Genomic DNA, 23,970 nt, shown 5'->3' with positions numbered 1-23,970 from the left:
AGAAGCCAGACCATTTTCAAAATCGTAACTTGACTGGACCATCAGAGAGCTAGGATCACAAAATAACCGAATGAACAGAACTAAAGGAGTTTCAAGCTCTCTTTGGATAGATAGGACACAAAGATTGTTTCACCTTCGGAAAATCACAGGAAAAGAGGCAGCCTCCATCAAAGTGACTAAAATAACAGCTATAATGTTAACGGATGACCAAAGGCAGAGCATGTGCTGTCATGTGCAGAGCATGTGCTATCATGCCAGACAAGGCAACTTGCCCTTTTTCATGTGCCTCTCACCTGGGAAACTGAGGGCAGGGGAAACACTGGAAAGAGTCCCTCCAAGGCAAATAGGCTCAAACTCCAACCATATCCCAGGCCCCTTTCTTTACAAAACTAAAGCTTTAAGTAGAGAAATGGCAAAACCCCTCTAAGCGCTAAGACACAGACAATGAAATCCTCTAGGACAGGGTAGGGGAAGGAGACAGAAAATTCTTTTGGACACAGAATTCCGGATGCCTGCTATCAATTAGGGAGAGACCCAAGTCACAACCACCACGCAAAACATGCCACAGACACAGGCAGAGTCAGGGGATCAAATAAGTTTGTCAGAACCATCAGGCCTACCCCAAGAAAAGGAGAAGAATTCTGAAGACAGGAAAACTGGGTGGAAGCATGTTAGATAGTTTTAAGGAAAGATTTTCTAAGGGCATTGGGGAGTCGAGGAGTTAAAGCTGTCCATCAAAGGAATATAGCATCTCCCAAGAGAGGCTTGCCTTAGGGTCTCTGTCCTGTTCAGTCACTGCTTGGAGGCAGTTTGTGTGCGGATGACCTTGACTCAAATGCTGGACTTCAGAGAATGGCACCTGGGCCCTCAGTCATTCCCACTCCTCATAGTCAGAGAACTTGCAGGCCTTTCTCAGGACTGTACTATTACGCATACCAGTATATGAAAATGGACAAGTTGTGAATTACATGGCAAATAATTTACTTTTGTACAATTCATATATTTGTATTTGTAGGCTTGTTTGTTTTTTCCTTTTCTCTTAATCAGGCTTAAGTTTATTCAACTGTGAAGGTGGCTCTTTGACACATGGTGGCAGGATTGGGCTCAAAATGAAAACATCACAACCAACTAGAAATTAGGGAGAATATAGAGATTTTACTTCTTCCTCATGTCTGGTTCATGCTAATACCACCCGATCTCAGCCTTCTATTTCAACTCTTCAATATATCTTAAATCCATTCACTTGTATTTTCATTCCTTTGGTCCTAGTCTGAGGCACCATTATCTACCATCCAGGCCACCCAGAGTCACCTTGCTTCCTCTTTCATTTCTCTAGTCTCGGTGATCTTTTAAAAATAGATGTGTGTGCTCTTGCCCCGCCCTGCTCAGAACCATTCAATGCCTGTTCACTTCTCCTGTGATAAAGATCAATTTTTAACATGGTCTCTGAGGTCCTGTATAGTCTTATTCAGGGCTGTGCTGGTGCTTAACAATGTTTCTTGGGGGCCCAAGGGGATCCTGATTTGAACAGTTTGCCAGTTTTCAGAACGTAACATCCAGGAGGGTCAATTTCACTGACTGTGAGGTTGGAAAGAAATGTTCAGTAACACATCATTATGAAGTGTTTCCACAATGCCAACAGAATAGATATAAATAAGCTCAGGAGTACCAATACTAGTAAAATGTAGTGAAATAATTATAAATGATTAAGAATAATTATAAATAGTGTGGTGAAGGCCTGAGGAGGGAGTGGGAGCTGGTGAAAGAGGTCATGAGGACTGACAACTGTAATATTTTCAACAGTAAAGATAAATTTAAAAAAGCATAATCAGAAAACCTTTATTTTCAATGTAATTTATTTAACAAGTTTATATACCTACCTTTGTTTTCAACAATGATCACTTAATAGACGGCTCACAAAATTTCTAAAAATATAACCATTGGGCCTATTTAGCCCATATAAGCCAGCAACATCCCTGTCTTTCACTCCTAAATAACTCCATATCCTTAACTCTGATGTTTCCCTTTTCCTTTCTGTTCTCTAACCTCTCTGGTCTTCTTTTAGACTCTCATAGCTGCCAGGCTGCTTCCTGCCACAGGACATTTGCAGATACTAATTTTTCTTCTGAAATGTTGACCTCTCCTCTTCATCTTATTAATTCCTACTCATTTTAAAAAGCTTAGTTTAGTAATCACTCATGAAGTAAACCTTCCCGGATCCTACTAAATTTCCCTTCTGGGTCAAGTGAATTTATTAAATATTCACAGGTAATTATATTTCTTTGATTCTAAGCATTCACATATTTTTTTTATTGTAGGTTTATAGTAGTACGAGTATTGGAATAATGTTTCCTCTCTAGACTATATTCTCATTGACATCAGGGACCTTGTTTGTTTGCATTATTGCATCCTAAAGGCCTAATGTAATGAATGGCACTCAACTGGGGTTCAACAAATACTTAAGTAAATGCCTTGAAGGTTATTCTCTTTTTTTATTTTTTAAACCTCACTGAGAACATGCTTGGCAGAAGAAGGGAGGAAGGGAAGGAAGGAGAGAAAGAGAAAGAGAAACATGTGTTCCAACAGGGGATTGAATCCCCAACCTGTGGCCCAACCAGGAATTGAACCGGCAACCTTTAGATGCATGGGATAACTCTCAACCAACGAGATACTCTGGCTGGGCGAGGGTTATTTATTTAATTCAAGTGTGAACAAAACAAATTATCACCTTTTTGATTTTTAAAGGTGTTATTACTTTTAAAAAGTGCTCAGTTATTCCAGAATTTAAAAAGGTGGGGAGGGTTTAGCCATAAAGTATTCAACGGAGTTAGTTCCAGCCTAGAGAGTATAGAAATTAAAGTGGGAGGCCACTTAAAGAATGTGGCACAGTTTTAGCTCATGGGTGCTGTGTACTATTTAATTTAGAGAGGTTATATACACTAAGCCTTTTATTGTATTAAATGTCTGCAGCAAAGGAGAGACAGCTGGTTTGCTATAGGGGAGCTGGAGCTGATGTTTGGAGATGAGTAAGTACTGCTTTGGATCCCTGATGGTTTGATAGTTCCTGGATAATTTGAATCTCAGCATTGTTATTTCCTGAGTGCCTACAGAATGCCAACAGAATAAAAAACAAACGAAGTACCACCCCTATAAAGCAAGAAATCTAGTCAGAGAGCCCAGAATAAAAACAAAGTACCACTCCTATAAAGCAAGAAATCTAGTCAGAGAGCATGATATGCATTCATTAGATACTCAAATAACTGTAAAAGTGCAACTGGCCCAAGTGCTCCAAGGGAAAAATAGCAGGTACTATAAGGGGAGCACAGAAAGGCCCCATCAAAAAATCTGGCGAAGCACTCCTCAGGGATGAATTGCAGTTAGCTGGCAGAAGAGAAGTTATTTTAGCAGTCCACTCAGGGCAGAGCCTGTTAAAGGTCCTTCAAAGAAGGCTCTTGGCTGAAGAGCCCAGGGAGAATGAGGTTAGAGAGTCAGGCAGTACCGAGGCTGTGAGAGTCCTTGTTATTTTGTGGTTAAAGTACCACATATTTTTAAAAATAGTTCCAGACGTGAGAGAAGCAGTATCCAAAGAGACTATGAAGTGACATTTTTCAAAATTGAAGCATCATTTAATTAAAGAACACAAAAATATAAACAAACCCACATCCAGACATACGATAGTGAAAATATAAAACACTGGGAGTAATGATAAAAGTTTTACAAACAATAAAAAAGGAACACTAAATATTTACACAGTAACAAAAGTTAGGCTGACAGGTTTTCACACAAGCAATAGAAGCCTGAATAAAATTTAGAAATGTGTTTCATACTGAAAAAAAAGTAATTGCAATCATAATAGAGTATAACTCTTCTATAAAGGTCCAAGTGAAATAGACATTGGCAGACAATAAAGACAAAGAGAATATACCTCTTATAGCTCAGTCTTGAAGATACTTGTAAGTGACAATTCAGAAAAGTGTAAAAAGCCAGAAGAAGAAACTGAAATACAAGAATCATAGGTAGGTAAACAAAGAAAATTTTAAATAATTAAATCAAAATATACACAGACTAGAAGACAATAATATACTAATGACTAATTTGAAAGAGGGTTAGAAAAATGTGAAATTAAAATAGTAGGAAAATACATGTCACACTGGAGAATAGTCAGAACTGAAGCATTTTTTGTTGAGTGCACAAGAAATCAGTTTGTTCCTGGTAATGATTAACTTTAGCCTTTATGCATGTGAAAAACTTTAGGAAAACTATAGAAAATAGTAGACAAACGTATAAATTCCAAAATAATATACTGATTAAAGAGTGTGTAAAAAACTTGGCAAAGCTAAAATAGACAGACAATAGAGAAAAAAAGAATAGCAAACAGAAAAAGATTGCACAGATAGTAGAAAAATAACTCCAAATATATTAGTAATCATAACAAGAATAGATTAAAACAATTTATTAAAAGAGACAGAAAGATTGAATTTAGTGATAAAAATAAGTTATAGTAAACAAGTAACCAAGTGAAATCTGATGTAGCTACAGTAATATTTAACAACAACAACAACAACAACAACAAAAACACACCTTAACCTAAATCTTTCTTAATCAAAACAGTTTATATCAATACTGATTTAGGAGAAACAACAAATGAAACATAATCAAAAGCTCATGTATACACACACACACACACGAACATATGCACACATACACATGGAAAAAAAGCATTATAAAGAAAGAATTTCGCTAAGATGAACATCAATTTTCCTATAACCGTGAAAATACACTCAATCTTAGCAATCAAGGTGATACAAACTGAAGTAAAATTAGATAACATTCTACACTCAATAAAAATATGTCTGCTAATTCCAATTGTTGGAGATGATGCGGATAAATGGAAACTTTGAACATTACCAGGGTAAATGTAAATTCAGACAGTTGAGAAAACTTTTGACAACGTCTGATAATTTGGATAAGGTACACACCCTATGGTATAGATCTTCTGGAATAGATCCTAGACTGCTCTAAAGAAACTCTACCAGATGAGCAAGCAATGAACCATTATGAACAAGACAAGCAATAACAAGTATTGGAGAGGTTGGAGTGTTGGTGGGAATGTAGACTGATACAACCACTATGGAAAACAGTCTGGTGATTCCTCAAAAACACTGAGATATAATTACATACAACCCAGAAATCCCTCTCCTGGGTATAGGTCAAAAACCTTGAAATCATAAATTTGCAAAGATATGTGCACCCCTCTGTTCACTGAAGCATTATTCACGCTGGCCAAGACCTGGAAACAACAAAAGTGACCTGTAATAGAGGTCTGGATAAAGATGTGGTATATATATACAACAGAATGCTTCTTTAGCCAAAATAAATGATGAAATAGAGCTATTTGCAACAACATGGCTGGACCTTGAGAATATTATACTATGTGAAATAAATCACTCAGAAAAAGCTAAGATCCATAATATTTCACTCATGTGTGGGATAGAAAACTGGAACTTGTGAACAGATGTACAAGCATTGAGAAAACACAAGGATATTCCTTGCAGGTGTTTGTTTGTTTTGCCATAGCAAAGAATTAGAAACAACATAAAAACTCTATTAGTAAGTGGTTGAGAAAGTAAACATAAAGTAGTTCTAGTGAAGTAACTTGAGCCATAGGTGTTAGCAGGAATATAAAAAAACTTGATGATGCTGAATAAAAAAAGTTAAAAAAACAAAACATCTTCAGTATGTACAGTGTTCATTACAGAGGCACCACTAGTTTAGTTTATACAATGTGAAAATAAACAATATGCTCCAATTTTAGGCAAGAAGGAAGAGGAATGGATGCTGGGAAGGATCAGCTAAACAGCTGCAATATTTTATTTATTTTATAACTTGATATAAAGTGTTGATGTTTGTTAAGTCTGGGTTCTATTTGTTACATTTATTTATTTATTTTCTGTCATGTGTGAAATATTTTATAATTTTAAGATGGAGTACATGTTGAATGTGTGTTAAAGTTAGAAAGAAAAATAAAAGAAGTGGTTCTTGCAGCTGCCATGTGGAGAACATACTGAAGGGTGCTGCAGTTTGTTTAATCAAGTTAGACCCTAACTGCAGCCAAGTGAGAGATGAATACGTTAACCACACCAGAAATATACTGCATACTTATTATTACACTTCTATGTTTTGCTTAAACTATTTCCAAGTATCATATTGCAACAAAAGGAATCATAACCACAGGCGTGATGAAATTAAAGTAAAAACAAAATGAAAGTAGGACTAGAGGGGCAGATTGCAGATATTTGGAGGTGAGAAGACAGCATGACATCAATCATAAGTTTAAGAACATCCACACCTAAAAATAGCACATGCAAAGGATACATTTATATTTCCAACTTGAAATTCAGTTATCTGTCCAAGTAACTGTGACTACCCAGGTCTATGCAGGACTTTGCTAATGGGAATGAAACAGAGGTATTTAAATAAGTGTGTTGTGTTTGATGATTTCGGGAGGTTTCTCTTAGCTTCACATATTGATACAAGCAAGTTTTGGTCAGATTGTGGAACAAATGAAAATAATGGTAAGTGTGATTTAGTAGTCAAATGAGCTCAATGTTTTCACATCTGGGAGAATATCCCTAAATATTTTCATAAAAGTGAATCAGATTTGAAAGAAATTAAGTGATCATATAAATTTAATTATTTGTGGGAATACAAATTTCACTTTATATTATTGTTATAAATATTAAACTACAAAGATTAAACGTAAAGCCACTATAGTGTTATCATCTGAATAGAATTTAAGGAAGTCAAATTTACTTTAAATTAGAAAAAAATTAGGAGCTCCTATGCTCTCACTGGGTTTTTGTCCTTTTATTATTATAATTGTCTTAATATGTTAGAACTGCCTATTTATGTGTGTTCAGAGCATGTAAGCATGTATTTCCACCTTGCGTCTCTGGCAGAGAGTGTAGTGACTGCACATGGTAGACATTCAATAAGCATGTGCTGAGTGATGGAACTGGGAAAATGTAGACTCTGAGAAAAAAAGTCTCTTTCTTGCTCTGCTTCCATTCCTCCCCAGCATTCTCAGCTTGGTGGGATTGTCAAAGTCTTCAACCTCACCAATCCCGCTTGGTCCAGAACCACAGTGGAATGGGTTAGGTAGTGGAAATGGAAGGCAAAAATAGAGTTGGTGAGATGGTGCACTTTCTTTTTATGTCATCTGACTCTTACCAAATCCTACCTCCACAGCTTGGCAATAAGAGACCTTCCAGTCATGCTCCAAATTAAGATAGTTTAAGTGTATATTTATCTTTAAATATTTATCTATATGGCTCCAGAGAAACCCTGCTTATCTTGCTTAATTAAATGCCACATAATATAGATGATATATTTGAAAAAGGAAAATCTTCTTTCAACTCAGTGAATCTTTCTCTTGGGCCTTCTCAGTAATAATTCTCCACCACTGATTTTCACTTACAAACTTAATGAAATAAAAGGAAGAATTTAACTCCAGCTTAAATCTGTATAAAGAAATTTATGAATTCTTCTAAGGTCTTTAACATTGATTTATGAAAACAAACATATTTTTTAATTTGTAGCAAGAGCAACAAAACACTGGAAAGAGAAATGAATGGAAGTCAAGAGGAAGGGCGGGGTAAAAACACTCCTCATCTATACCTATTAGACCATGCTCAGTGGCTGAACACAAATGCTGGCTGACCCAAGAGGTTTGCCCAACAGAAACACACAGGATAGTTACTGGCAGATCAGTCAGATCCCTGCTGAGAGACAAGAAGCAGGAAGTAGTGAAATCATCTGTGGTTATTCCAACAGGGGGACAAGAAGACAATTTCCCTCACATTCATAATCCACATTTTCATTTTTAACATTATATCACATTGTAAAAACCTGTATTTATCCATGCAGCTGTATATCTATCTATCCATCTATTTATCTATATCTAAGCCACTGATATAATGAAAGGATTAAAGTGGAGTAGTTCACCACATAGCTCACAGCTTTTGTGTTCCATTACTATACCACAGTATTTGTTACATACTGCATGGAATTAATATGTATGAGTAACTCCTGTAATTATTTTATGAGTGGTAGAATAACACTGAATTATATTTATGTTAAAAACAGTTTAATAAGTGAAAGCATTTAAATTATTCCAGAATTTGATTAGCTCTGCTTTGGCAATTAGTTGGTTGTTTTGTTTTTAATATATTTTATTGATTTTTTATAGAGAGGAAGAGAGAGGGATAGAGAATCAGAAACATAGATGAGAGAGAAACATCGATCAGCTGCCTCCTGCACTGTGCCTGCAACCAAGGTACATGCCCTTGACTGGAATCAAACCTGGGACCTTTTAGTCTGCAGGCTGACGTTCTATTCACTGAGCCAAACCAGTTTTGGCTTTTTTTTTTTTTTTTAAATAATCTGTAAGTATAAAAGGACCAATATGTATTAACAGATCATTAATGAAGATGCCATATTTACTGACCTTTATAGTAACTCTAATTTATTTAGAGATGTTTGAGAATGTAATGAGGTATAAGATAACACACAGTTATAAAAAAGAAGACAAATTAAGAAAACTATTTGAAATATAAAATATAAATAGTAAATTTAAAAAGATTAAAAGAAAGCATAAAATATAAAATCTCAAAAATAGTTCTAATCATTAATTTGAAGAATTAAAGGAAAATTTAAGAACAAGTTAAAAGTTATGGAGAGCAGAAAAATCAATTCTGGAGTTTTAATGACTAAATAAAGGGCTCCAGACAAAGAAAATAATAATGTGGGATGGCAAGATAAAGAAATAATAAAAGAAAAATTCCATAGCTTCAGACAGAAAGAGTCACTTGAGTACCAACCTGGATGAATGAAAAAGAAAACAAAAGCAATCATGTACCAAGCAACCATGGGAAACTAGGAAAGAAATGGAAATCAAATAATCATCATACTTTCTTCAGGATGAAAGATATTTTAACAGTAACTTCAAAGTTCTGGTGCAAAATGATTTCAGCCACTATTTTCTCTACTTTCCTAAATGAACAACCAATTGTAATGAAAAAGTAAAATATTTTTTGATGTTAATGAAAAGACTTGCTTTGCTTCTGGTCTTCAAAAATTAAGAATATACTGTAGTACAGATTTTAATAAAATCCAAGAAAGGAAGAACACACAGGGTCTAAGAAATATCATGACTAACACAGATGTCTGAAAACAAAGAAAAGAATTTAAGGATGAAACTACACTACAGTCCCTAAAAAGCAATTATTCTGAACTAAAACAGTAAATCAGAGGCTCTAAGAAAAAATAATAATGCACTGAAAGTCAACAGGTCATATAACTGAAAAGTTGTCACACATTAGTGATATGAAGAAGTGAACTATTGCAGGGTGGATGATGATAATAATGGTCTGCAAGAAAAGGATCCATTTGAATCGAATTTCCTTTGGAGAAGTTCAAGCTTAGGAACATAGGCTTAAACTTACTTCTCTCTATATTTATTAAACATTGTTTCATTGCTCTTGTACTACTGAGATGCTGGTTATTAATGTTTCTTTTCAACATATGGGCAAAATATAAGAGACTAACTCTTCATCTTTTATAACTGAGTCAAGTAATATTGATTGAAGTTGTATGCTTTTTTTAAAGTGCTTGAGCACATAATTTAGGATAGTTGAAAAGACATAAAGGGCAGGCTATGGGGGGAGGGTTTCTATACTTTAGAAACCTTAAAGTATAATTTTAAAGATTTGTCCCAAAAAGGTTAAAATTTGTGACACTGTCACAGCTATAGATAGACAGACATGTTTTGTAAGGTTCATTTCTTTTTAAGTCTAATTATTTATAGCCATAATGAAGCATTCATCTTATAATATATAAAAACTGCTGTTTGAAATTTTAACCCTGCTATTTTGGCTTCTATAAATGTTTGCTTGCTTAAAAAATAAGGAAAATAAGACTACAACCATTCCAGAGAGGCCGTGGACTATGCTCCAGAGAGAGCTGTCAGTGCTGATACCAGACCAGGCCGTGATATATGGTCTCATGGCCCCTTCCCAGCACATAGGCCTTCTTTTCCAGAAGGCCCGGAAGTCTCATTCCAAATTTGGGAGACAAAGGAGCTAGGAAAAGTATAAATAAGAAAGGTTTCCTCCATGGTGTGTGTGTGTGTGTGTGTTTGGGCGGGGGGGGGGGGGGGGGGGGGGCTGGAGGGAGACCCAGAATTTGAAAGGCACATTTTTCTCTGGCCCTGTGCTTAATAAAATGTAACTCCCTTTCTCTAAGCATGACTTTGTTTTTTTCCAGTCCTCTGTAACAATAGCATGGATAGTATATAGATAGCACAGCTCTAAATATAAAATTCAACTATGGATATGATTTGTCAAAATATTATTGGACCCCAGCAGCCTTGGAAAATTACACACGTTTCAACAGTTTATGTGCCTTGAAATACTAAATGTCCCAAACATTTTAAGTCTACAATTCACTAAACTAAGATGTTTAATTTTTTTCTTAAACTCTAGCACAATGCCATAACATTTCCTCATAGACCTGTAAGCATTTTTAAAGGAAGCAAAAATTCTTCAAATTAGTATACACAATTTCTATTTGTCACATACCCATGTGCTTATTGTTCAGAATAAAGAAACAAAACAATTAAGTAATAAGGGGAAAAGTGCTAGAAAGCAGTTTTGCTTCATATAGTTAAAATGTACTAAACATAATGATTTCCACATTTACTTGTCTATCAAGTTTTAGTGAGTGAGATACTTGCTATTTCTCTTTCCCCTGTGTGAAACATTACCCATAGATTCTAATGGTGGGAATAGCAGAGCTAACTTTAATTTCTATTTTCATAAGGTGTCTTGTTATTTTAACAGGAAACATGCTTCCACTGAGGCTGCCTATAAAGTATGGAAAAGGAAACATCCTTCATCATGACTTGCTTTAAAAGCTTAATAGATGTAAAAGGCTCATCTACTTGCATTATGTGAGTCTACACTTTAAAATGATTCCATTATGTTAGTGATGTTCAGGAGGAAGCTGTAACTCCTGATCATTGGACTGTAAACTTTGACACCAGCTTATAGCTCACAATCTCTGTACCTTTTTACATTTGTAAAAGTACAAATGAAATAAACCTCAGGTTATGTATTATATTCCCTATTGATGTTTAACTAGCTCAACAAAAATATTCCCTAAACGTCATGAGTAAGCATACAAGAATAAAACTCCTCTCCACCCAGTTCGCTCTTTCTTCCATTTAATTCAGTCTCTGCATTACAGTCAGACAGAGCTTTCTTTAAATATAAATATATACCTTTATACATAAAAATATGATTAAACCCGAAGTGTGGTAAGGACACAATGCTCCTGGGATCTGAGTCCTGCTTGCCACACTAGAAGGATCTTGAGCCACTCTCATACCTATCATATATAGTTTGGTGCAAGTTTATAAACTTTTGAGGAGATGAATTTGGGCTATAAATAAGCTATGTTCATGAAATTTCTAATTTCTTTCTGTCTTTCAATCTATACATATACACATATCTTAAAAGTATAAAGTGCTCGCTTCAGCAGCACATATACTGAAAAGGTATAAGATACTTTCACTACTAACTGTTGGAGGACATTAAAATCATACAATAAAATAGACTTGCAAGATTATAAAGCATTTTACAATATCACTAAAGAAATATATATATTAAAATGACTGATGTATGTCTCTACTTTGTACATCTCAGATACAGAGCTAAATGTTTAGTGAATAATGTGAAGGAAAAAGAATTTAGTGTATTAGACTATTAATTGTCAAGTTATCTTAGAATTTATTAAGAATATTAAACTACCTGCCAAAAGTATCAAAAAATTCTTATTGCTACTTTCCTTGATATCTTGGGCACATAATTTATAATGATAAAAGCATAATATGCTAATTAGACTGGATATCCTTCTGAATGAACTTCCATACGAAGCAGGGGTTGCAAGGGAAGCCTGGGTCCTGGGTGCCAGAGGGAAGCTGGTGCTGGCAACTGGGGGAAGAAAGGCCTACTATTGCATGAATTTTGTGCATTTAGCCTCTAGTGGAGAGATAATAGCCTTTATCAAAAATTCAAAGTGATATTATAAGAAATACTGATATTGATAACACTGGAATTAGTATGTAGGACATTTGGATATAATTTTAATTTTGACTGTCACTAGTTGTGTGATGTCAAACTAGGTCTTTCCTTATTGGCATTAGTTCTTTAATTTTTTAAAAATACAGAACTTGAAAAAATAAGAATCTGTCTGTGGTATCTACTATAAGTGCTACAGTATGAGTAGGTATAAAATATTTTGGAATAGACAGGCAGGAACAATTAACTCTATCAGGGAGGAAGAAAAAATTCCAGCAAAATCTTGGAAACAGGAAATCTATATACATAAAAGCTTAAGTGTCCATTAGGACCAGACAACCAGATGACCAGCTGGTAGCTATGACATGCACTGACCACCAGGAGGAAGACAATGCAGGAGCTGCCCTGTGGTGATCAGTGTGTTCCCACAGTCAGCCTCTTGTCTCTGGCCAACTTCCCAAATGGGGCAGCCAGCCAATCTCCCACAGTCCCTACCCACAGCTGACTGGCCCCAATTGCTGGCCAGGATGAGGAACCCCATCCATGCATGAATTCGTGCACTGAGCCTCTCGTATTTAATATGAACTTTGAAGGATCAGGTAGAAAATAGTGGAAAGGAACTACAGACATATGAGAATGCAGAGTAAAGAAAAGAAGATTAGAAAAATGAATTGAGATTTCCCTAGTAGAAAGAAATCTAATATGGTAGACTGTAAGGGATGTGGTGTGTTTGTGTGTGTGTGTGTGTGTGTGTGTGTGTGTGTGTGCGTATGCCTTTGAGTGTGTGTGCATGCATACATGCACATCTAGGGGAATGTTTAAGAAACGAAAGGGCAAGCTAGGAAAGATGAGTAAAGACAGAAATAGAAAGAGATGCAGGTGAAGAAGTGCTATAATGCCTAAAGGTCTCCAATAACATGCTAAATACCATGAGTTTGGCCTTTATCTACAAGTAACACTCAAAGTTCAAACAGAAAAGTGATTTGAGCAACCACTTTTCTTTACAAAATCTTGAGGAAGTGGAAACCATTGTCATAAAGCAAGTTGTTAAAAAATTATAATTTCCATAAGAAAGCTAGGGAAATCTAGCTGAAAAATTGCACAAATGGTTAGGTTATAGCACATTATTTTTGCATTAGTAAAAACATCTGGAAATCTCTAAAGCCCACCTTTAAATATCTTTCCCAGTTAGAAAAACACCTAGTCTAACTCAATTATGATGGGAGTGTGCTTAGCATGAATACAGATGGGGACATTATCCTTGGGCTAATAAATGGATGCAAGCAGCATGACATGCCTCTTGGTGCCTGAGTTCTAGCGCTCACAATGGAGTACGGGGGCTGCATTTTAGGGTAGAACACCTTCATGTGTGATTTAATGAACCACAATGTAGGAGATGAAAGAAGGGATTTAAAATCTGGAATATTTTTAGAATTGTCTTCCCAAGCATCTGTCTTCATTGTCATATGGCTCCAGAGATATTTCATATAAATAAATTACACATAATTTGAAAAGCAGTGAAAAGTTTCACCACAGGCAGCCAACAGCAATTTAAATCTGCTAGAACTTTGAAAATTGATCTTTCATAGCTCTCATTCTGCTGGGGGGAAAAAAAATCCCTGGAAGACTTCAACATGATTTTATTTCTTTACAGAAATAGAGTATTCATAGCAAAATGAAGTCCCATTGTTTACTTCAAATAAAACTGTTGGCAAAAGTACTATAAATATATATGTTCTATAAATGGTTTAGAATAAACAAAATGTGGAGTATTTTTCTAACACTTTTAAAATATTAAGGCAATGAACATATGAAAATTGTGAAACTTATCCCACCTGTGAATTTGCCTAATTGACTATTTTTCACTTTTTAAAATGTGAATCATTGCCTACCCCACATACAATGTCAAATATTATTTTGCTTATAGTCAGGATAAGATTCTTGCATACATTATAATGACACTCAAAAGTTTGTAACTATATAGATAATCTTTGGTAGCTATACAAACTTCATCATTAACCTTCATAATTATACTTTCACTTGTAATATATAGATTTTAAAAGAAGCTAGGAAGATTGATTTTTATGTGTCTATATATATATATATATATATATATATATATATATATATTTTTTTTTTTTTTTTCAGGCACTGGTTCATTTTATAATGTGCACTCGAGGGAAGTCCCTCAGCCCATCCTGCACCCTCTCCAATCTGAGACCCCTTGGGGGATGTCAGACTGCTGGTTTAAGCATAGTCCCTGCAGGATCGGGCCTAAACTGGCAGTCTGACATCACTCTCATATCCAGGACAGCTGGCTCTTAACAGCTCACCTGCCTGCCTACCTGATTGCCCCTAACAGCTCTCCTGTTGGCCTGATTGATCCCTGAGGGCCTGGTCACCTCCAACTGCCCTTCTCTGCCAGCCATCTTGTGATGATGTAAGGGCGCAAGGATAACCTCCTAGGCTTTTATTAGTGTGTGTGTGTGTGTGTGTGTGTGTGTGTGTACACATCAAAACCCTCTAGTGGCCAAAATTATATATTTCTACTATACTATTGCTTGGAAAGTTAATTAGCATACTTGTTATATTGTTAATATAAATTCCATATTTTTAAAAATATGTATTCCTCTGTTCCTGAGGACTAATCTAACAAAAAGGTAAAATAATTGTGCTATTTAATTTAATATCATTAAGAAAGGAATTTTTAAAAATATGCCATATAATAAGAAACTTTGAGATAGTGTAAATAAAATGTTTTAAAATTTCAAAATTTAAATGGGGAGAATTATGTATATGGGTTTTAAAACACACAATTTTCTTATGTATAAACCAATAATTAGAAAATTATGAGTAATTTATGATAATAAGCCATTCATACAATTTACAAAGAACTATAGATGTTTACAAAGTATTATGGCATTTTTATTTATTTTTTAAAATATATTTTCATTGATTTTTTTACAGAGAGGAGGAGAGAGGAATAGAGAGTTAGAGACATGGATGAGAGAGAATCACTGATCAGCTGCCTCCTGCACACCCCCACTGGGGATATGCCCGCAAGGTATATGCCCTCGACAGGAATCGAATCTGGGACCCTTCAGTCTGCAGGATGATGCTCTATCCACTGAGCCAAACTGGTTTTGACATATGGCATTTTTAAATATACTCCTGTCATTAAACTTAATGAGGGGAGGTATATTTGTACACTGAAATAAAGGGAAATATGGTGAATAGTAGAGGACGTGATTGTCTAAAGGGAACATAGAAATAGGGTCTCATTTGTCCTTTTCAAAAGATTCCAAAAGAAGCTCAGAAGATTGATTTTCATGCAACATATATAGATTTTTTTTTCAAGCACTGGTGCATTAAAAAAAAATGATAATGCAGGCCAAGCCAAATCTGTATGCAGACGTTACCCCCATGTGAGACCCCTGGCTTAATAGCTGCAATGTCATTATATAAATACATCAAAGTGAGTCTCTTTTTTGCACATTTGAAAAAAAAATTTTTTGACAAACCTTTCTCAAAATTAAAGTACCTGAATTAGCTTTTCTGTAGCAAATAATTAACAAAAGGCATCCTACTCGCTGGAGAGACGTTTTGTCTTTTAAAACATTTTTCCCAACCTTTTATGGCCTCATCACATGTAGGAAGATATGTACATATAGTCTCTTTCCAGGCCTATGGCATGAACATGTTATGGCAGGTAAGGAATTGTCTACTTCTTGATATATTCACTACATTAACAGACATATCCATAAATATATTTATTTTAAAAAGTAAATCAATTTTACAACTTCAATATTTATTATTCATAAACAGAAATGATTTACAGCCCACCTCAGAATAGGCAGTAACACAAGGGTGTCAAAATGTTACTAAGGAACTTTCTATTATAATATAAGCTACTATTAAAGAATTATTTAGCAAAAAGTGCTGATTGCTGACAGTTCAAACCAGTAGATTAATAAAGCAATTTTCTAAAATATATATGAAATATATATATGAAAGGCAAAAAAAATTTTAGGTAGGATAAAATTTTAATACTGAAAATGATAATACATAATCTTCTAATTAAATTCTTATATGTAATCTCATTTTCCTTAATGTCAAGTGTTTTGACATGAGCTAAAGAACATCTACTTACTTAAGACAGAATGATGAGAAATAGTCTCTCTAGGAAACTATGACAAAAGAGACGTTTCTGGGTAAGAAGAGCAAAAGCAGTAGGAAGTGTGCACTGAATAAGAATGAAATATCAACTTTTCAACTGTTAAAAGTTTTTTAGCAGAATGTCTACATTACTTTTATTTATAAAGAGTGAGGTCATAGTAAGTTCAATACAGTAGAATCTCCTTCCTCAGCAACAAATAACAAATAGCAAAAACATTTAGTAACAGAAACCAAAGTAGTGTTATCTATTGTCTTAAATTTGAAATACTCTTAGCCAAAGAAAAAGAGTTGTTGTTCTTGGGAATTTAATATTTTTTTGAAAATTATTTTTTTCTTCATGTTTTTTAAATTTAAATAATTTTTAATGTTGAAAGCATTACTTACATCCCCCTTTCCCTCACCCCCACCCCATTGACCCCCTTCAGTCCACTCTCCCTGCCCCCACCCCGCCCCAAGCCTTCAGCACCCTATTGTCTGTGTCCATAGGTTATGCATACATGCATACAAGGTCTTGATTACCTCCACCCACCCACCCTCCCCTGCTTTCCCTCTGAGATTCTGCACTCTGTCCCATGCTTGCACGTCTCTGGATGCATTATATTCATTTCAGGTATACAACAAAGTGATTCAACATTGATACGCCTTACAAAGAGATCACCACAATAAGTCTAGTTACCATCTGTCACTGTACATAGTTATTACAATAATGACTATATTTCTTGTGTTGCACATTAATTACATCCCGGTGGCTTATTTTATAACTTCTTAATTCCCTTTCACTTCTTTGCCCATCCCAGAGATAGGGTTTTAACTCAACTTAATACAAATCTTTACACTGGCCTTCATGCCTCAGCATGGCTCTAGGAAAGTAATGAAAGTCCTCACATTTTCACCACATGTATGTCAAATAGGAAAAAACATGCAGGACTGCCTCAGAGAACGTCCGGCACTACGTAAAGTAAGTGAGGGCTGAGTGACGGAGGCAGCTGCTCTGGGGCCTCGCTCACCTGTAGGAATAATACAACACAGAAACACAATTCCCCATAAGCTCATGGTAAACCCCTGAGTGCAACAGCAGACTTAACTGGAATACAACATTGACCTGTTCCACAATCGGAGAAGGTAACGTCACCATTTCTCTCCATCCATACCCCTTCCCCGTCACTCCCAGGCCTTCGAGCTGTAAGACTGTGGCTAGAACATGAAATGGGCTCACCCTCATATTGCAGCTTGCCTGGGAAGATAAGTCAGACTTAGACATGATGGGAACGTGATAAGGAAAAGTCACCATACTGCTTGAGGCCCAAGAGCAGTTCCAAGCAGAGCTGTTCAAGTTAAGCAACATGGCATGGTGACTATGAGCACTATTGTGGCAAAGGGGGAAATGATAAGAAACGATAGGTGAAGAACTCAGTCTGGAAGAAATAGAAGAAAATTTTCCCTGAGTGTTTTGTACTATAGAAATACTTAATAATAATAATAATAATAATAATAATTACTATTATTATTATTATTATTATTATATATACGTGTGTGTGTGTGTGTGTGTGTGTGTGTGTGTGTAAGAGGAATTAAAGAATCAAAGAAACAAATGAGTTCTAAAATACAATCATTACTAAGCTGATAAAACACAAACAGGAAGACAGAGAGTAGACATGACTGAAACCAAATGATTAAGATAGAGTGATGGCCTGTCTGTAAGGATAAAATACCATATATTGAAATATTAAATAATCATAACTTCAAGCTATTAAAATAGTTAAACTGTTTACATTTTCTATCCTTCTACCTTAAAAGATACACTTTGATAAAAAGACCTGAAAGGCCAGGTTTAAACTCAGAATTTTTGGACAACTCAGCATTCCATGTCAGGAGCTGGCAGTGAAGGAGGACATGCTCCAGGCCCACCACCCGTTTCCCACCCTGGACTTCCTTCACCCTGACGGGCCTCACATGTACATATGTAGATTCCCCAGCACATCTTTCCAAGCTCTGTGGACTGTCTCTGCTCACAGTCAACCTTTGGCTAATCCCTGGGTCTAAGAATAACTGTACCAGTGATCTGGTCTGTGCACAGAAAGAAAGATCAGGACAGGAAGCTACTACAAGTCCTGGACTGATGGTTGGGGAATCCCTGGAACTTGGGTACTGTCGTCTGATCTGGATGGGAAATACAGACTCCTGTGGACACGGCTGCTTTGCCCCACTTCGCGGCCAGTGGAGGGCAGGTTGGAGTGCTAGTATTGACTGCAGACATTAGAGAGGAAATAATGGATACAGAGGAAATACCATATTGATATACATCCTAAGAAATATTGGTTTTTCTGATAAATAGACTCCATTAGTATGCAACAGGAAAATTAATGTATTGAAAAGACGAATTTCTCTGAAGGGAGGAAATAACTGTTTTGGGCCATTTAAAATTAATTCATAGTATAGTCGAGTAAAATCTGTTGGTGCACAACTGCCAATATCCAGCATTTCAAGGGTAGGCTTCCAGGCACAAGGTGCAGGTTAAGTTCTAGGAAGGAATCAATTTCTTTTCAGGATAAAACAAAATCTACCAGGGGGGCAGGTGGCAGAAGCCAGTGGCAAAATAAAGCTGTCTAGGCACTGCACAGGCCTCTCTGGACCTTTTGCATGGACTATGGACAGGCCACAGCTAAAAAACAAAACACACACACACACACACACACACACACACACACACACACACACAAACTTCCCAGGAGGAAATCAGGCTGGAGGCACTTTCCCAGAGAATCTTCAGAGAGAGAAACTGGGACAGCAATGTACCAAAGCTCTGATGGAAAGAGAGTGGCTAAGGATTCCCAGCCACGCTGCTGTGCAAGTATGAAGACAACAGATACAACAATTTTAAAGTTTAAAATACCCCAAGAAAATAGGAAACGTAAAAATTCACCAACCCCCAAAATGACAGGAAAGCTGAAGTGACAAAATGTAATCAACATTCCAGGGTCAAGTGTATACATTCTGAAGGAGAAACACATACCAGAGCATTTAAAAAATCATCCTCCAAGCACAGAGACAGCAGACAGAAATTTCCAAGTGTCTAAGAACACACAGATCACAGAATCTCTTGAATACTTCTTTAAAAACAAACACGTATACACATAAAAAAGAAAAGCAACAAAACTTATTTAACAATATACTTAACAGCAAGGGATTATATCCAACATGAAAAATGATTTCAAATCCATTTTTTTTTGCTTGTGATATTTCATAACCATTCCACAATAAAATCGTATCATATGTAAAATAAATTTATAAATTATGCCATTTATGCAAGTTCTAAAAACACACACTGACATATATATATATATACACACACACATATGGCAAGCGACTGGCCAACTGGCCGGTAGGTATGATGTGCACTGACTACCAGGGGGCAGACACTCAACACAGGAGCTGCCAAGAGACAACAACTTTGCAGAGTGCCCTCTCACACTCCAGAACCCTCGGCGGATGTTGGACTGCTGGTTTTGGCCCGATCCCCGCAGGCCAGGCCGAGGGGCCCCATCTGCTGGAGGGAATTGATTCACTTTGCAGACACCCTTTGAGCTCTGGCACCACCCCAGGTGTGGCAATCAGGGGAGGGACACAGAAGGTTGGCTCCAGGGTGTGTCCGGCCCATCTGGCCCAGTCCCACCCTGCCAGCAACCTTCTAAATAATTTCCTTTCAATGTGCATGAATCCGTGCATTGGACCTCTAGTATTGTCATAAGCACCTATGAAGTAAAAGTTCAAAAGCACACAAAGAGAGGATGAGGTCTAGCAACACCGTTAAGGAGGAGGAGACTAGGTTGGGGACAAGAGACTCGGAGGATTTTGCTATATCTGTCTGGATTAAATAGGAAAAAGAAGTTCCTAGGCAAACAAGAATATTTATGAAATCTTGACCATTGGTCCTATGTGCTTACTATTTTCTGTACTTTTCTATATGCTTAAAAACATTCAGATATAAAATGTTTTATCAGTGCAAAGCCTGAAGCATGTATTAGCTTGCTTTAGCATGTAGAAGTTTTAAACATTTTAGTTGTGTAGCATGTGAAGTCATCAAAAAGCAGATTCTCTGATAAGAAAACGAACATACAGAATGAGCACTATGGGAAGCTTCCTTTGCAACGATGTCTGTCAATGAAAAGAAATTCGTTACAGAATATGCTGCCACTAGCATATTATTTAAAATGTGTTGATAACAGCAAAAACTGTCCATAAGAAATACGATTTCAAATTTAAAAATAACTGCAACATATACGTTTGGGGTCCAGAAGATAAAAAGCTGGTATGTTTACTGTAAAATGCTTATTTTGCCTATCGTGGCAAATGTATTTATATTGTCCTTATTCTAGTTTCAGAATTTTAGGATTCCTTAGTAATGAAGCACTCATCTGTTACTGAGCTCCACACTCAAGATTGCTGAGGAAGTATTCCAAGATAGGAGTCAGAGCAACTTGACTTGAGAATATGCGTGGCAGATGCATGCAGTAAAAAGAGCTACAACTCTGAGCTGAAGGTCGTGCTACTGACCAGCCTGAAAGTGGGTGACCTGGTTATAAATGTCATCTCTTTAACACCAAAAGATAGGTCCAATGGTCCTTTCCCAAACCTATGTGACTGAAATTATGCTTTCTTCTGCTCTCACTGTGTCTCTTTTAGACCCAAATGCTCAAGGAATAGAACAAACATCAAAATTCACCAGCCAAAAAGATGACAGGAAAAATTGTGATGAAAGTATTAGATCACTATTTGGGGGCAGCTCTACACATTCTGAAGAAAAATGTATTATTAAAATATTATCAGAGCATTTCCTTCAAATGGAGAGACAACTAGCAGAAATTCTCAATAATCTAAAAATCTCTTTGACACTGTAGTAAAAAAAAGAAATAAAAGGAAAAGAAACATGGTCTTTGACAAACATTAATTACTTAAGCTCTAGAATCAAATGGGGTCACTTTTGAATGTCCCTTTTGTGGGGCCAGTTTTTATGATAATCATATGTGTCCTATTTATTCTTTGGAATTTTAAAAGTAAACTAAACTAATTTTTGAGACTCTAAAGGAACTATTCCCTCTCCAGAGAGAGAGAGAGAGAGAGAGAGAGAGAGAGAGAGAGAGAGAGAGAGAGAGAAAGAGAGAGAGAGAGTCTATGCTCTTGAATCTAACCAGAGAGAGCAGAGTAAGAAATTGGAAAGAACTAGAATGTTTTTGAACTTTTAGATACATAAGAGTAAGAAATTTGATTGTGGTCTATATGCCTGGATTAAAAGAGGATCAAATATCAAACAATTTTGTCCTCTAATAATTGGAAAATAAGAGTATATTTATAAGTAAAGATGGGGCATCTAATTTGGCATTTTACTGTTGGAGTCTTTATGAATTTTATATCCACATATTGGAGTTCCATATGCTTATGTATTACTTGGAGTATCTTATTTTTATCAAATTACAAAGTTTTTATTAGACAATGTAGTTTTAATGTTGCAGGGAAAACTATGCAAGAAAATTCTATAGTTAAAGCTGTATATAGATCAATAAAATTTAAATCACTAATATTTCATTTTCTGGTATGTGTCTACTAGGTAGAGCTTTCTGGTCACAAAAGATAATTGAGATCATTATTTCCAGGAGGTTATGAAAGATACAAATGTTGGTACTGATATAGCAGCCTTATAAAAGTAGAAAGAGGATTGTCCTAATGAAATGAAAACTTCCTCCCCATAAGGAACATTCAGACCCCTTAATAGTTTATTCTTAATGGTTAAGTCCCATAGATAGAAGTACAAAAACAAAGGGTTAGGGGCAAACATCTAATGTTTTCGGTCCCGTCAAATGCTAGTTCTTCATGTCCTCAGTTCTGCCTCAGGGAGTTCTATATAATAAAAGCCTAATATGCAAATTGACCAAACAGCAGAATGACCAGTCGCTATGACACACACTGACCACCAGGAGGCAGATGCTCAATGCAGGAGTTGCCTCCAGCCTACAGGTCCCAGGCCAGCCAAGGCAGATGCCTGCAGGAGCCCCTTATTGCCCCACCAGTTGCCCCTCAAAGGAAAATGACTGAAGGCAGTGGGGGGAGGCGGGGCCAGCAAGTGGGAGGCACCAGTCCTGCAAGGCGGGTGCCAGCAGGGGCCCCGATTGCCCTGTTCGGCGGCCAGGCCTAGGGACCCTATCTGTGCACAAATTTCATGCACTGGGCCTCCAGTTGGAATATAAAGGAGAAAAGCTCTTCCTTTTCCTTCCTCTTGTGAGTAAGCGGTATGCAGAGCACACATCTGTTCAGCCCCAGGTGCAGGGGAGCAGCCCCTGCTTCCATTGTGTGGGGCTCAGTGGGTAACCCTGGGATTAAGTACTTGGAATAATTCATGCCTTCAGACAGTGGTACACTGTTAATTGTTTAATTACTGGCTCTCCAGGGGAGAAAAAGGCCCTGACATATGCCACTTGCCAATTTCCCTGGTGTAAATACTTCTACCAAGGTGATGCCATAGAAAATGGAGTTGGGAAGGTATATGGACAATCCCACAGTCCCTATAAACTGACTGGGGTAGAACACTACATCTTAATGTCTTTCTCCAAACTGGCTTTCATCAGTAACTTAGGTGATATTTTAGCTTCAAGCTGTTTACGCTGAAGTTTAATTGCTCAATTGGTTTAAAGCCTGAGTTGCCAAGAGGAATGCTAACCATTTGTCTCCCTCAAATACCATAATCTATAGGCCATTTCTAATTCACCCTTACAGCTCTGTGAGCAATATAGCAACTGACCCCTCCTATACACTTAACAAATGAAAACGCATGTGTAAGTTTGATTTTTGTGATGGTGTAGCTATTTGCATAGATAACTAGTTATTAATATAAGGAAGGAAGCAAAAGGGAATCAAATAATAAGCTTAATAACCTGGAAAGCTGAAGCAGGTATCAGGACAGCATTCCATCCAGTTTGCTGGGAAATTAGCATAAGCAGACTCACTCACAAACTACAGGGAGCTGACACCTGGGAGACGTAATCCTCAGAGTGGACATGAAAATCTCTCCGAGGTTGCTTCTGGCCTGGTACCAAATTCCCAGAGGGAGGGGAAGGGGAAATTCCTCTGCTAGGCACCTGTATAGGACAAACCAGATGACATCACAGAACTTTTGGGCATGAACCAGTGAGAGCCAGGGTGACAACATAGAGGGGCATAGCCTAGCGTGGGGAAAACTAGAAAGGTAATCAGATTGGATAGAGGGTGTAGAACCTCAGTACATCCAGGAAAAGGGTTGGTTGGGACTCAGGCCCAGGAACATTCAGAAAGTTGGGTTGGATGGTTTGAATGGCACTGTGTTCTTTATCAGGAACCTAGAAAATATATGGAGGGTTAACAGGAGTCTCATGGCAGCTGCTTCTAGAGCCTACCCCGCCCTCTACTTCCCAGTCCCCAGGGTGTGTTAATTACCCTGACCCCAAATAAAACCTTGCCATTGCATATAAATTTCTTATTGCCTGTGCTGTTTGAAATTCTTTTCTCTTGACACCACAAAAGGACTCATTTTCACCAGTAAGAGAGGGGCACTTCCATATATAATAACAATGTGTAACCTTCATTCAAATAGTCTAGGCTCTTTTGTTAAAAAATCATTTGGCTACCA

General features: G+C 36.7%; 1 protein-coding gene across 6 annotated transcripts in view; it reads right to left on the bottom strand.

The window, feature by feature from the left end:
- PRR16 (proline rich 16) overlaps positions 1–23,970 on the bottom strand; it is a 219,343-nt gene that overhangs the window by 72,897 nt on the left and 122,476 nt on the right. Inside the window, exon 1 of one of the 6 annotated variants that reach the window (XR_004983030.2) lies at positions 3,035–3,095. The exons of the other annotated variants lie outside the window; for them this stretch is intronic. The gene's annotated coding sequence lies outside the window, so the exon portion shown is untranslated. Of the gene's footprint in view, positions 1–3,034; positions 3,096–23,970 lie in introns of those variants that run through there. 6 annotated transcript variants of the gene reach the window in all.

Source organism: Pipistrellus kuhlii, unplaced genomic scaffold (assembly GCF_014108245.1).
Source record: "Pipistrellus kuhlii isolate mPipKuh1 unplaced genomic scaffold, mPipKuh1.p scaffold_m20_p_4, whole genome shotgun sequence".
Classification (NCBI taxonomy): domain Eukaryota; kingdom Metazoa; phylum Chordata; class Mammalia; order Chiroptera; family Vespertilionidae; genus Pipistrellus; species Pipistrellus kuhlii.
The sequence above is the reverse complement of the archived record's forward strand: the minus strand, read 5'-3'. Positions and strand labels throughout refer to the sequence as shown.